General features: G+C 35.1%; 1 protein-coding gene across 11 annotated transcripts in view; it reads left to right on the top strand.

The window, feature by feature from the left end:
• Positions 1–15,569, top strand: part of Cyrib (CYFIP related Rac1 interactor B) — a 141,748-nt gene that overhangs the window by 91,380 nt on the left and 34,799 nt on the right. For 6 of the 11 annotated variants that reach the window (XM_076835749.2, XM_076835747.2, XM_076835745.2 and 3 more), the window contains one exon: positions 3,822–3,860. The exons of 3 other annotated variants lie outside the window; for them this stretch is intronic. The gene's annotated coding sequence lies outside the window, so the exon portion shown is untranslated. Of the gene's footprint in view, positions 1–3,821; positions 3,861–4,063; positions 4,083–15,569 lie in introns of all 11 variants that reach the window. 2 more of the 11 variants (XM_076835748.2, XM_076835750.2) reach the window with 1 other exon arrangement.

The following is a 15,569-nucleotide window of genomic DNA, read 5'->3' as shown; positions in this document are numbered from 1 at the left end:
TTCATATGGAAAACTAAAAGACCCAGAATACAAAAGCAACTCTAAGCAGGAAGTGTGAATCAGGCAGTATAGCGATACCAGATTTCAAACTATACTACAGAGCAATAGTAACAAAAACAGCATGGTACTGGTACCAAAACAGGCGGGTGGACCAGAATAGAGGACACAGAGACTAATCCACAAAGTTACAACTATCTTATATTTGATAAAGGGGCTAAAAGCATGCAATGGAGGAAGGATAGCATCTTCAACAAATGGTGCTGGGAAAACTGGAAACCCATATGCAACAAAATGAAACTGAATCCCCTTCTCTTGCCATGCACAAAAGTTGACTCAAAATGGATCAAGGAGCTTGATATCAAATCAGAGACTCTGCGCCTGATAGAAGAAAAAGTTGGCTCCGATCAACATATTGTGGGGTCGGGCTCCAAATTCCTTAATAGGACACCCATAGCACAAGAGTTAATAACAAAAATCAACAAATGGGACTTACTTAAACTAAAAAGTTTTTCCTCAGCAAGAGAAACAATAAGAGAGGTAAATAGGGAGCCTACATCCTGGGAACAAATTTTTACTCCTCACACTTCAGATAGAGCTCTAATATCCAGAGTATACAAAGAACTCAAAAAATTAAACAATAAGATAACAAATAACCCAATCAACAAATGGGCCAAGGACCTGAACAGACACTTCTCAGAGGAGGACATACAATCAACAAGTACATGAAAAAATGCTCACCATCTCTAGCAGTCAGAGAAATGCAAATCAAAACCACCCTAAGATACCATCTCACTCCAGTAAGATTGGCAGCCATTAGGAAGTCAAACAACAACAAGTGCTGGCGAGGATGTGGGGGAAAGGGTACACTTGTACATTGCTGGTGGGGCTGCAAATTGGTGTGGCCAATTTGGAAAGCAGTATGGAGATTCTTTAGAAAGCTGGGAATGGAACCACCATTTGATCCAGCTATTCCCCTTCTTGGACTATTCCCTAAAAAGAGCGTACTATAGGGATACTGCTACAACGATGTTCATAGTAGCACAATTCACAATAACTAGACTATGGAACCAACCTAGATGCCCTCAGTAGATGAATGGATTAAAAAAATGTGGCATTTGTACACAATGGAGTATTACTCTGCACTAAAAAATGACAAAATCATGGAATTTGCAGGGAAATGGATGGCACTAGAGCAGATTATGCTAAGTGAAGCTAGCCAATCCCTAAAAAAAAAAGGAGAGCAACTAAAAAACCTTTAGACTTGGCTGGGATTATGGCTTAGCAGTTGAGCACTCGCCTAGCACGGGTCGGGACCTGGGTTCGATCCTCATCACCACATAAAAATAAAAGGCACTGTGTTGTGTCCATCTACACCTAAAAAATAAATATTAAAAAAAAAAAACCCTCTATACTTGTAGTCGGATGGTGCCTGGATTTTCCAATTTAAATGTTAACTTTATATTATATTTTATTTCTAAGGACGAATATAATTAGAAGTCATTTAATAAGTCTTGGTTTATTAAGAATTAGGATAAATTGAATTTCACCATGGCTTTATTCAGATGACACTTCCATTTGTAGAAGTGGCCAGCCAAGCCTTTTTATTTATTTCTGGGTGACTCTAGAGGGTCTTAGGGAAAGAAGTTTTGCTTTGGCAAAAAAAAAAAAAAAAAGATTCATCCAATTTGTAATCACATTGATGGAAGAGAAGCTTTTGAGGAAAGCCACAGCGGTAAGGCTTTGAACATAAATAGTTTCCACTCATACTGTAACTGATAGTCATGAATTAATATATAATAAATTGTAGACAAAATGAAATTTAGAGCAGAAGTTTCAGATGGATGGTTCATTCATAGACTGTTTTATTTAACCTGTTTCTTAAACTTATTTCATTAGTTGGCTATGTCTAAAATTTGAAATGAATGTCTAGCACTGGATTCCCTGCATTTTCGGCATGGGATAATAATAGCAATGACACTGTGCCAATATGTGTGCATGAAACACACAAATATTGATTGCCTTAGTTAGCATTTCTATCAAAGATGGCCCCAGCCAACCCTATATGCATTTAACTTTGCAACTTACATCCTAGAGCCTCTTGAACACAGAAAAAGTGGTAGATCTAACGCTGCTCATCCAGCTGAATCTTCAGCTTTGAGTTAATCAGAGACAATAGGTGGGAGGATTTTAGTGAGAGAGTAGGTGGAATATTGAGTGTACAAAACATAGAGTAGTGGAAGAGGGCACTAAAGTTTTCAACCTAAGCAACGGAAAGGAAAATGTTATCACTTGAGAGAGGGGAGGTCATCTGTAGATCAGATTTTAGGAGGGAAGTTGAGAAATTCAGTCTTGAACATGTTATGTTTGAACATCTCATTAGAGATGCCGAATAGACAGTGGCTGTGTGAGTGTGAAGTAGGGGAGAACTGTCTAGACTTCACATGAAGTGCCTCCTGGCAGAAGCCATTTCCTTCTCCTCCAGAATCAGAATGTTTAATCTAGAGGAGCCTAAATTTTGCCAATTCTACTTCCATCTGTTGTTGTTTCTTAAAAACTATAAGAGCATCACTAACAGCTCAGCTTTTTGTTGTTGTGGTTGTTTGTTTTGTGGTGCTGGGTATTGAACCCAGGGCATTGAACATGCAGGGCAAGCACCCTACCAACTGAGCTATATCCCCCACCCAGCTCAGCTTTTAGAAGACTAATAAGATCATTTACCATCTTAGAAGATAGTGGCCCCTCAAGATGTTACCTAACATATGAAAAATGTGTGTTTTGAGTTATAAAATACACAATTAGGAAAAGGTGGCTAGTTACATTATTTAGATCTTTCTTTCTCTCTCTCTCTCTCTCTCTCTCTCTCTCTCTCTCTATATATATATATATATATATATATATATATATATATATATATAATAGAATAAGCTAGTTTGTTATGGTGGCTAGACTTGCTCTTGGTTGCAAAGGTATTTAAAACAAAAAACCCCTCATTGTAAAGATTTCATTTTGCCTAAAATAATTTTAAGCTTTGAGGTGGTAAAATCAATCCTAGAGAGGAATTTTGGATTTACTTGAAGTTTTGCTAAATATGCCTCTGGTAAAAAAATATAGATGATTTTCATGGAGTAAGGATTTTAGTACCTGTGATAAAACTGGTTTCTAATACATCAACACTAAATGAATTTAACCTGTGCCAAGAATGTATAAACATGACTTTTCTGATAATTTTAGGCCCATTTTCAAGAATAAAAAGGAATTACTAGTTCTTGTATTATCCCTTATTTTATAAATTGAGAATTATGTATTTTTCTTGGTACACCTATTGGTCTTTGGGCATCGTGCAAGGATGGCATGTAGGTTGTCTTGTCATTTGTTTGTGTTTTTCCAAGACTTAACATGGTACCTTTCTCTCTCTCTCTCTCTCTCTCTCTCTCTTTTAAGCACTGGGGGGTCAAACCCAGGGCCTCACACATGCCTGGCCAGTGTTCTACCACTGAGCTGCATTCCCAACCCTTTTAATTTTGCTTTGAGGCAGAGGATCTTGATAAGTTTCCCAGGTTAGCCTTGAACTTGTGATCCTCCTGCCTCAGCCTCCCAAGTAGCTAGGATTATAGGTGGTACCAGAACACATGGGAACATTTTACTCTTAGTAGGTCATCTGTGAACAGTGGCTGAGTTACTCTAAGGAAATAAATATATATGTATAGAACATGCATGTTATAGCATTCATGACCTATATTTCTAACATTTGCTATATAACTCATTTAAAAGTATAATAATGTTTTAGACTTTCTTCCTTTTTTTTTTCTTTCTTTAAACAGAAAGAAGGACAACAACAGAATCACCAGCACTGGCTGAAGGTAAATATGTCTTTGGGTGAAATGATTATCCAGATATAAATGTAAAATTATGACTTAAGTAAAAACCTACATTGATTAGATAAAATTTAAGGAAAATGTATATTCACATACTAAAATTGTCATTAAGAAATACTCTGTTATTTCTGACTTTAAAAAGGAAGTAGTGGGGGAAATTAAATTAATTTGAACTCTTTTCCTTACAGCTCTCTTTCAATAGGAGAGGTATGTGTTTTCTTTGAATTCCCTTGTAAGTCATTTTAGCTATCACCTCAATAGTTCATCAACAAAGGTTAAGCTCTAGTTTTCATACTTTTAAAAATGTGTGTATTTAAATTCCCCAACCCCATTGGAAACTAGAAATGAAGACCTTTTACACATCATTTTAAAGAATTCTATTATTGGTTTTGGTCCTTATAAGTAAAGGTTACTAAACAGTATATGTAGTTACTATTAAAACTTCCTGAGTACCTAAGTACTTACAATCCTGCACTTATTTTTCTGCTCCAATTATTTTTCTTAAAACATGTTAATAGGTATTCAAAAATGTATATATTTTTTAATAGCTATACTTTGTTTTCTTCAGGTAAAAACAATCAGTTTAAAAATGTCTTCCTGTGTTGTTCTAGTCAGAAATGGGATGTATATTTATAGGGATATATATATATTTTATAACCAGCCTGTCGTTTTGTTAGAGCTGATAGGATAGTTAATTATGATGGTCCTTGAAAGTTGTCACTGCTTTACCTACTCTGTGTGCCACAGCACTTAACCAGTTTTGGTGCCAAGGAGCTCTTTGGTGAGGACCTAGTCTGGAGAATCCTGTGAATTCTGTCCAAGAATGATGATTCATGATTATATGAAATAAAATACATAGGATTAAAAAGGAAACCAGTTAGCTTAAAGCACCATTAACACATATTGAAAATATAAATTTGGGGTTGATGATGTATGTTTGTTACATTAGAGTGTAAGCTTTAGGAAGGATTTTGCTACTCACTGTAATTTTAAGTAGTGATGAGCCTGCAATATTTGTAATATAATATGAAAATACCTATAATTTCCATTGAATGACAAGTGCATAGATACTTAAAATATTACTGTGGTTTGTTGACCATAACTTGATTGAAGGAACTGCTAGTTTTCATAGAGGTTAGTAAAAAGCTTTTCATTCAGATTTACATCATTTTATTATTACTGTGACCCCCTGATTAAAAGCCCCAGACTGAGAACCTTTGTTAGTGAAAAGTCCGCTTGACTTTCTCTCTTATACTTGAGTAAGTGTAGTTATTTTTGTCATATAAAACTATCTTAAAGAAGTAGTTACACATCTATTCCTTTAAAATATCCTAATTGGCCAGGCATGATAGTGCACATCTGAAATCCCAGCTACTTGGGAGGCTGAGGTAGGAGGATCACAAGTTTGAGGCCAACCTGGATAACTGACTCAAAAAAATTTGTAAGAGGCCTGGGTGTGTAACTCAGTGATAGAATGTTTGCCCGACATACGCAAGGTTCTAGGTTCAATTCTAGTCCCCTCGCCACCCCCCCCCCCCAATCCTATGGTGTAGTGTAGAAGGTTGTGAAATAGCTCTGGGTGTGCTTTTCAATAATAAGAAAAACAAATATATATATATGAAAAGGGAATGGTAAATAGGGGTTAAGCCTTAGAGAATACCAGCCTTCAAATATTCTGGTACAAGGAACATGAAGTAATAAACAAATTTGTGTATTGTGTGTACACGTATATGCATATGTATATATGTGTGTGTTTATCAATGTGAGATGCTAAAAGTTTTTGACAAGAGAATTGCCATTGGAAGTCTGCAGACAGTAAGTGCTCTGATGCTTCTGGTCTGGAAGCACATAAAAAGGTAACATCTTGCAGAAAGTACCCAGATATTTTGCAGTTCCTTCAGTGGTATGAAACTATTAGAGTAATAATGCATCAGCCTACTCTAGAAAGAGCCTAGGATGGTGTCACTAAATTCCAGTGCTTGTCTAACACCTGGTAGCTGATTGCTGTAAATTTAGGGAATGGCAGGTCTATTGAAATTTTTGGTTGATAGCAAAAACAGCATTCACTTTGGTTTTGGAAAGGACATGATAAGGTATTTAAATCAATGTGATCTGGCTTGATGCCGTATTTTAAAACTGCTCTGCCAGGGTTTTTAAATTAAGCCCCACTATTTCACTCATCATCTGCTTTTGCCTAAGTCACCAGATTTCACTTCAGGAGTTAGGGGTACATGATTTATTTTGTGCTCCTGTTTTCTGGCCTTTCCCATACCTTCACTTCCTTTTCTCTTCCTCTTTCTTCCTCAGCAACTTTGAACAAATGGTAAAAACATTGAGGGTAGTTTAGTGATTTGAGTTGGGCATGGTGGTGCATTCCTATAATCTTAGCTACATGGGGGAGGAGGCAGGAGGATTCCAAATTCAGGGTGGGCCTTGGCAACTTAGCAAGATCCTACCTCAAAATAGAAAATAAAAAGGGCTAAGAATGTAGTTCAGTTATACAGTGTCCCAGGGTTCAACCTCCAGTACTGAGGAGAGAAAATTAGTTCATTGATTTGAACTTGAATGTATATAAATAATTCTTGTTTGAAAAATATATGAAAATGTAAAAGTTATAGTAATTAGATATCATATTTAGTTCAAAAAGTTTATATGACATACACATATTGTTTTTTATCTTCATTATTTGAATTCATTTAAAATTATCCCCAGCACCATAAAACAAGTAGAATAAAGTGATATTAGTGTATTCCATTCTTATTGCTAAGAAAATAACTTTTTGTAGAACAGCTCTTTTGCTTTTTGTTAATTTAAAATGAAGTTTTATTATTTAGTCAATGTTACCAGACCTTGTCATTTGAATAATTATGGAATATTCTTTTTGAATTTACTCAGGAATTTTGTCTCATCTTCAGTTGAAATAAAATAATATTTTTAAAAAGAATATAAAGAAAATTCATACATTCGGCTGTAATTAGTACCTCCTTGGCAAGATGGGAAGGTAATTCAGTGGTAAAGAATATGGTGGGAAAATATTGTTGTCTAGGTACACTTTAATATCTTAGCAATAAACATTTGCCTGGTAACCTTGTTCTTGATTTTCTTAACCTTTGTGGAACTTGAATTATTTCTTAGTAGGTAACACAGTCTGTATCCTTACTCCTTAATTTATAAAGCTGCATTTGTTTCATTTGTTTTAAAGTCACTCCTTTTATAGAATGTTTTTAATTTAGGTATTCTCTTTTTAAAAGAATAAATTTTTTTGCTTGATTTGTTAATTTATTCATTCAGTAAAATCTTCATCAAGCCTGGCTGTGTGACAGAATGTCTGCTAGAGGCCAAAGTTTCAAAGATGAAAAAGATACAGACTTTTAGAGATTTAGAAGAACTTTTCTAGAAAACTTATCAAGGAACTGTTATACTCTACTATTCACAAACTGTTCCAAAGAATATGAAAAGCATATACATATATGCTTTGATAGCAGAACCAGAGGAAAAAATTACAGGTCAGTCTCAGTTGTGAAATAATCCAAAATGAAATATTGGCAATCCAAATCAAGAAATATATATATTTAAAATGACCAAATAGGTCCCAGGATTACAAGGACAGTTCAGTAATCAAAAATGAGTTCATGTAATTTACCATATTAATAGATTAAATGATAGAATGGGTAGTGTTAAAAGATGGCAGTTCTGTCTCAGAACGATATGCACATTTAATGCTAATCAAATAAAAATCCCACCAGGATTTCTTATAGAAGTTGACAGTCACATGGATGATAAAAAGTCAAGAATAGCCAAGGCAGTTTTAAAGAATTAGTACTTTAATAAGCACAGACCACCAAGAAAAGAAGAAGAAATAGACTATATCACATGTAAACAATGACATGAGACTAGGGGAAGGAAGCATTTGCCTTGTGCATAAGCATCAAAAGATATGTAGGAAAGAAAAAGGTGGTAAATCAGTCAGAGTTGAGTTCAGAAAACAGAACCACCCTGGGAATGTCAAAAGAATTTAACATAGAAGATTGGTTACAAAAGTATTTAAAAGACTGGAAGAGTCAAAGGGAGAAGTACTATGCTGGAATCCATAGGTTGTTCTTGACTCTGATTAGGGAATTGGATATTGATATCACCCTATTCACATTGCTTTAGCAACTGCCAGCCTATTCTGACCAGAAACTTGTCAGATTGAGACAGCCTAACAGGAACTCAGCTGGCAAGGATGTCTGGAAAATGTTTATGGATTGAGTCCCAGTTATAGAGTAGCAGCAGTAGTGTACCAGTATAGCACCAGTTCTCAGGCATAGCAATACAGAAAGGTAGACATGGGGTTGAGAGATAGTTGGCAAAGGGAATAAATATGCAATTTACAGATGGCCTGTGTACATATAAGAATGTGCACAGTTTTAAAGGTAATGAAGCAAGTGTAGATTAAAACAGTGAGATATTTCACAGTCTGTGAATTAAAGCTTGAGGCTTTATGCATGGGAAAGAGGAAGTATTTTACCAGTGGAACAATGAATTGATAGAAGTAGTTTGGAGAGCAGTATAGCCCCACCCAGTAAATTTGCAGCTACCTTTTCATTTTATGAAGACTCTTGTATGTGGGGCACAAGTATATGTGGCAGGTGTATGGATGTATTAGACATAATTTGTTAAGAGTAAAAGTGGAAATAACCTCACTATCAGTAGGGAGAATGAACAAATGATTTTTTTTTTGAATAATGGAATTGTAAATAATGGCTAAAATGAACAAACATGATAATTCTCAAAAAAATCATTGAGAAAATCCAGTTTTTAGAAAATTAAATACAGTGTTTCATTTATACGAATTGAAAGCCAGACCAATATGGTGTTATTTTAAAAATACACATAACTTTGTATTAAAAAAATCTTAAAATGTTGGAAGCACACTTTTAAGATACTGATTTCCTTAAGATAGCGAGAAAAGTTAGTTGGGAGATATTAGGAGACTAATTGCACAAAAAAATGGAGAGGTCATTTGAAGCACAGCCAGTTAACTCCCTGTATCCACAGGTTCACTATCTGGATTCAACCAATTATGATAGAAAATATTCAGAAAAAAAAATCACATCAGTACTGAACATGAACTGACTTTTCTTTTTCTTTGTGGTTTAATAAAATTACAGCAATAGCTATTTACATAGTATTTGCATAAATAATCTAGAGGTGATTTAATATAAAAGGTTGCATGTGAATAATGATGTAATTTGAGCATCTATAGATTTCAGGGGATGACTGCATGGCAAAAATGTTATTGCTTTATCTGGATGATAGAGTATATGAATATTACTATTTTTTGTCCCATATTTGATTCTTTTATGTTTGAATTAATGCTTAATTTAAGATATGGTAAATAAGAAAGAATTAAGAATCAGCCACTCTAGGAAACCTTTACTGATCTTAGCAAGGCTGAATTAGGTTATTCCAGAGAAATGTGTTCATAGTGTCCTTTGCTCATTTTACTATGGACAGATGTCACACCATCTTATCTGGTCCTTTCCATTTGTCTCTGAATTCCTCAGTGTCGAATATTCAGCATCTATCACTGTGATTGGCACACAGGTGATAAGTAAAAGTTGTGTGATTTAAAACAACCACTGACACTGCCAGGTGCTGTAAACACTAGATATAAAAATGTTTGAGGTTTTGTATAATGGTAAATTTATGAAAATAGATCATTCAGGGGCTGGGGTTGTGGCTCAGTGGTAGAGCGCTCACCTAGCATGTATGAAGCTCTGGGTTCGATGCTTAGCACCACATAAAAATAAATAAGTAAAATAAAGGTATTGTGTCCAGTTACAACTAAAAAATAAATATTTAAAAAAATAGATCAGGGCTGAGATTGTGGCTCAGCGAGAGTGTGCTCCCTAGCACAGGCACAACCCTGGTTCGATTTTCAGCACCACATAAAAATAAGGCATTGTGTTATGTCCATCTACAAAAAAAGATTCCCCCCCCCCCACGAACACTCTGTTTTTTTCTCTCTCTCTCAAAAAAAAAAAAAAAAAATAGATCATTCATGCTTTGGAGCATGTGTATTGGGAAGAATACAGGATTGAATTCCAATCCAAGCTTTTTGAGTGAACCATTCTCATGTTCTGTTACCCATCAACAACTTCACATTTTAAAATATTTTTAATTATTGTTAAATACAAAAGAATGTATATGCCCTCTGAATTATAAAACCTAAAAATAAGAGAGTTTCTTGAATTTGCCAGTAATTGAGGAATTAGAATATTATTTGTGATTTTGAAAGCTGTGCATTCCTATGGTTATCTTCCCCAGAAATAATGATATCTTTAATGTTATTTAATTTAATGTTATCATAATTTTCTATTTAGTTTCCTTACTCGGCATTATGTTTCTACTGTTTATCTGTTATATAGCTGAAGTTAATTTATTTGTGAATATCGCATGTGAACTTTCATAAGCAATGTCAAGTTCTTATTCCAAAATGGTCATACTAGCAGTATTCTTATTGTTGTTTGTCTCTTTCATTGCTCTATTGAAATATATAATGGAGTGAAACTACTTTAAAATGTTTTATTTCCAGGTTAATCATCTCTAAAACTATTGGCATATATATGTTTTGTAACATGATATTTAAAGAAAGCCATAATTCAAAGCGGAATGCTACTCCAACAAAATAAAAAGGGGTAACAACTTTGATCATTACTTATGGCACTGGATGGGTAGCCAGGCTGTTCTTTTGAATTGTTGACATGAAGTAAAATTTATTATTAGTTTGTATTCATGGATTTAAAATGGTTTTAATTATTAAATTAATAAAGTGAATTCAGAATAATATTTTGATTATATTTTTCAAGACAAAGATTTGTACTAAGTACTTATAAATTCATAATTTTGAGTTTTGTGTTTGTTTTTTATTTTGTTTGCATATCCCCATCACACACTATTCTGAATACTCCTCTATTACTTACCTTGGGACTTTCTTGCTACTTTCTACTCAGACCCTTTGTTTGTACCTGATATAGCGATTGTAGCAGAAAACATTTATGTGCTTTCATGTTCTATATTGGCAGCTCTGATGGTAATTTGTATTAGTGGTTTAAATTTTAAATGACTGAGGCACGAAAGAGTACTGTAATCTTTGAACCAAACCCAGATGCCATGACAGTCTGATATAATACTATTATTGTGGTTCACTTCCATGTATTGATCTCCTCGTTTATTATGTTTAATGTACATGACCTGATATCCTATGGAATTAAATAGTTGAAATAAGAATTTTTCATTTTAAAATACAAAGTGTGAGTGCATCCACTAGATGTCAGCGTAGGAAAGATACAGGATAGCATGTATAATTATAGCCAGAAGCAATATGAGAGATTTAGTCTAACAACTGAACTGACTTGTGTGAAGTCACACAGTTTGTGAGAGTTAGGATGAGAAACCAAGTCTTCCAATTTTTATTTCATTTTTTGTTCATGTCACATTTCTTTAAGTCAAGTCGCATATTAACTGTGTGTACTTTACTAGACTGAAATGAAAATATGTCAGTCTTGATGTTTGTTAAGAAATCATAGTGAAATTTTAATTGTACTATTAAAATCTAGGAATACCTGAATCCTGCTCTCCTTGTCTCTTCCTTTACATTTCATAAAGGAAGGAGAATTGAAGGCTCACTTTATTCATAGCTATACTAGTACCTGAAAATAATGGCTTGAGAAAAATGGTAAAGTTAAGGATTAAGCTGCTCTCTGGAATTTCTCTGGTATCAGTCAGATTCTAACCAAGAAAGCAGAAACCATCTAGGCATTTTAAAACAGGGGCTTGATGTTTGAATTTATTTATAGAAATGTTGGAAGCCTGAGCCAAAGAGGAAGCTAAGGTAACTTAGATACTAATGGAAACTGCAGGAAGCAAGTTATTTCAAGGGCTGGGGGAACAAAAGGAAATAAATGGATTAGGAGAATGTAGGAACTTGGAGGAGGAACCCTGTAGTCCTGGATGCTGAAGCCTCTGAGGGGCAGGGCCTGCTCTGCACAGCTGCTGGCTGTTCCACAGGAAACCAGAGCCTTGACTCCCATCCATCTTGCTGTGGGAAGACTTTAGGAAAATAGTACTTGACAAACAGAAAGAGGGGTGTGTGTGTGTGTCTTTTTTTTTTTTCTTCTCACTTTCTAGTTTCCTTTTCTTGACATTGTCTTTAAATGGTGGTGGTGCAGTTTCATTAAAGCAGTTCAATAAGTAGACTGTGCATGTAGTGTTTGAGGTTAATGGTGTCTGAAGGTTTTCAGAAGCAGAGATTTTTAGAACTTACTACTATTCTGGCATGTACTTGTTGCTTTTAGCAACCACTGAAGAAAAAAATGTTCATCTTTAATTAAACCTTAGATCTAGAAAAGTGTCAACAGAGTGATGTAACTGACTTTTAGGGTAGCAAAGCCATATTGACTACTTACCTTTCAACTTTGGTTGCATCTTCCTAACTTTATAGTGTTTTCTATAGAGTGGTTTGATCAGAAGAATCTTTTTAAAATGTATCATATATTTCTGTAATTACACTTTAAAAGTGTATCAATTTGGTAACTTCAGGTACTCGTTGAAATTCTTGTCACTGGAAGGTCTGTAAAAAGAGCATTTCACAGCAGGAGAAAAGAAGGTACAAAGATTCTCCAAAGAGGGGGGCCATTACAGAAGCTTCAGGAAAAACATTGTGGTTTGATGGAGATGAGGTCAGAGTGAGCCAGAGATAGGTCATATAAGGTTTGGGACTTGATAAGGGTTTGGAAAATAATATGTATTAGACATATCTATCTATAAGTAAATACAAATATAATAAATGATAAATCTATTAATTTGACATAATTTAATTATTATTAATATGATTATAAATTATATTACTATAATACAATTATATAAGTAATGTCATTTGTGTGTGTGTGTGTGTGTGTGTGTGTGTGTGTAGGATTTTTTTGGGTGGCGGTTCTAGGGATTGAACACAGAGGTACTCAACCACTGAACTGCATCCCCAGTCCTTTTTATTTTTTATTTTGAGTCAGGGTCTTGCAAAGTTGCTTAGAGCCTCACTAAGTTGCCAAGATCAACTTTGAACTTGGCATCCTCCTGCCTCAGCCTCACATACCACTGGTATTACGAGTGTGTGCTACCACTGCCAGCTGGTTTATATTTTTAATAAGATTGCTTTGCCTTTTATAATAAGAAACTGTAGGAGGCAGCAAGGGTGACAGCAGGGCCCCTGTTAGGACCCTTGAAGTAATCTGGCAAGAGATCATGGTGGCAGAGATCAGGGAGGGTGGTGTAGCAGTGGAACAGGGAGACATAGTATCCTTTAAGCTAATGACAAAAATGTATTGAGAAAGGAAGGAGTGTTAGTTATGTCAGATGCTTCTGACAGGTGGTATGGTGAGGAGTTGAGAATTGACCACTGGAATTGGCAACATGGAATTAACTTGGTGGCCTTTTCACAGCAATTTTAGTAGTGTGGGGTTGGGGCAAAAGCCAGGCTGGAGCAGGTTTAAAAGAGAATGAAAGCAGAGGGAAAAAAAAAAAACAAAAAAAACAGGGAGTGTGGAAGACTACATTTAAGGGATTTTGCTGTGAAGAGAAGCAAGGGAATAAGACGGGATTTTGCTGTGAAGAGAAGCAAGGGAATAAGACGGAGCTGATAAATTTTAAAATGGGAGAAATAAAGACCTACTGACAAAGGGAAGGGTATTGAAAAAGAAAAGTGATCAAGTAGGAAGGAAACAGGAGAATATATTGTCCCAAGTATCAAATGAGAAAATGTTTTAGGAAGGAATGGGTCAAAAGCTATTGCATTCAGTAAGTTAAATGTGAGAACTGGCCTTGAAATTGAGCTAGATGTACAAATTTTATTGATCAGCAGCTTTGTTGCAATAATGGGTATAAAAGGCAAATTGGAGTGAGGCAGAAGAATGGGATTTGAAAAAGTGGAATTAAATAATTATAGACAGCTGATTTGACAGGTCTCATTAGTTAGAGAAATACAATGTGGTAGTATAGGGGACTTGATGTCCTTGGGCAGATGAAGACAAGCAGGAGAACCAAGACCCAGAGGAAAGGTTGTCCCTCAGGAATGAGGTGCAGAGGGTGAAGCACATGATTAAAGTCATTTCTTTCATGGGAAAAAGGGGGTTGTTAGAGATTTGAAGAGGTTTTTTTTTTTTTTTTTAACCCATGGTGTAATCCCCTGGGGATATGTAGTAGGATTGACAGACAAATCTGAGGATGCACTTCATATTTGTGGTCATTTGTTAAAAGCTGTGGCTGTCAACAAGGGACAGTTTTGCCTCCCAGGAGACATTTGGGCAGTACCTGAAGACATTGTTGGTTGTCCCTAGTAAAAGCCTTGAATACTGTCAAGACATCATACCAGGCACAAGATAGTTTCCTGGGCAAAGAATTGTATAGCCAAAATGTTAGTAGTACTGAGTGTAGGAAACCCTAGTTTAAAGTAATACAGGTCAGTATATGAGCTTACTTTCCTTCTCTCTGCCCACCCACAAGTATTGTTTATAAACTGCACATGAGGAAAGCCAACAGCTTTAATTTAAATATTTTGGGCTGGGAATGTAGCTTAACAGGTAGAATGCTTACCTAGCATTGCACAAGGCTGTGGGCTCACTCCCAGCACCACAAAACAAAAAACAAAGTAGTGTAATTTAGATTGTGATATGCTAATAGGGTATGTTGGGTGGTCAAGTGGAATATAACTGGGGTGGCAGGTGCAACCACTTTCAAGAAGATTGGCAGAGAAAAGCTTCTCAGTGAAGGGCACATCTGAGATGTGGCCCAAAGAATGAAAAGAAGCTAGCCTTTGGTACATCTTGGAATTAATTGTAAGCAGAGGAGACAGCAGTGCTAAGCCCCTCAAGCTGGAAGGAGTAAATAAAGTAACATTGCTTGTGAAGTTTCTAGAAAGTTGGAGGAAGTAACACAGTAACTGAAACTGGAAGTTCTGTTTCTGTTATTCTATAAGAAACTTCTTTTAAAGTGTTTTATGGGGGAAATGGTTTAATGTTAGCTTAAAAATACATTCCGCAGAGTACCTGCCAGGAAGAGCTTGCTCTTTTCCAGATGAGTCGTCCACTTTGGAAATAAACCTGTAACATAAGAGTTCATTCATGGTCACAAAATTCCACCATAAATATTACAAACTCTTGAAATAAACCAAGTCTGGCTTTCTTGTATTAAATTTGTATTGATTTTTTTCTTAGCTTATTTAATAAACATAGTATTTAGTTGAAATTCAAGAATTACAATAAAATATGATCTAAAAGAATTTTCTACTAAATTTAGATAGTAAGATTTATTAAATTATTAAATTTAGTAATTTTCTACTAAATTTAGATATAAGTCAGTCGTACTTAGAGCTTATTATTATTTTCTAAATAATAATATTTATTATTTATTTTAAAACATTCCTCCAAAATATCCCAGCCATAGTTTGGATCTAGTTTTACATAAGCTATTTAAAAAATCCTTTCAGATCAGATTTATCCATTTATCTGAAACTTAGAAATCTCATTAGTGAAAATTCTTCTTAGATACAGTTGGCAGAAATCCAGCTCAACAAGTAAAAGGGCTAGCGATTAAAGGGAGGTAAGGTATCTTTAAACGAGAAGAAAATCAGGCAGTCTGAGAAATTAGTGACTGCGG

This window comes from Callospermophilus lateralis, chromosome 16 (genome assembly GCF_048772815.1).
Source record: "Callospermophilus lateralis isolate mCalLat2 chromosome 16, mCalLat2.hap1, whole genome shotgun sequence".
Lineage (NCBI taxonomy): Eukaryota > Metazoa > Chordata > Mammalia > Rodentia > Sciuridae > Callospermophilus > Callospermophilus lateralis.
The sequence above is the reverse complement of the archived record's forward strand: the minus strand, read 5'-3'. Positions and strand labels throughout refer to the sequence as shown.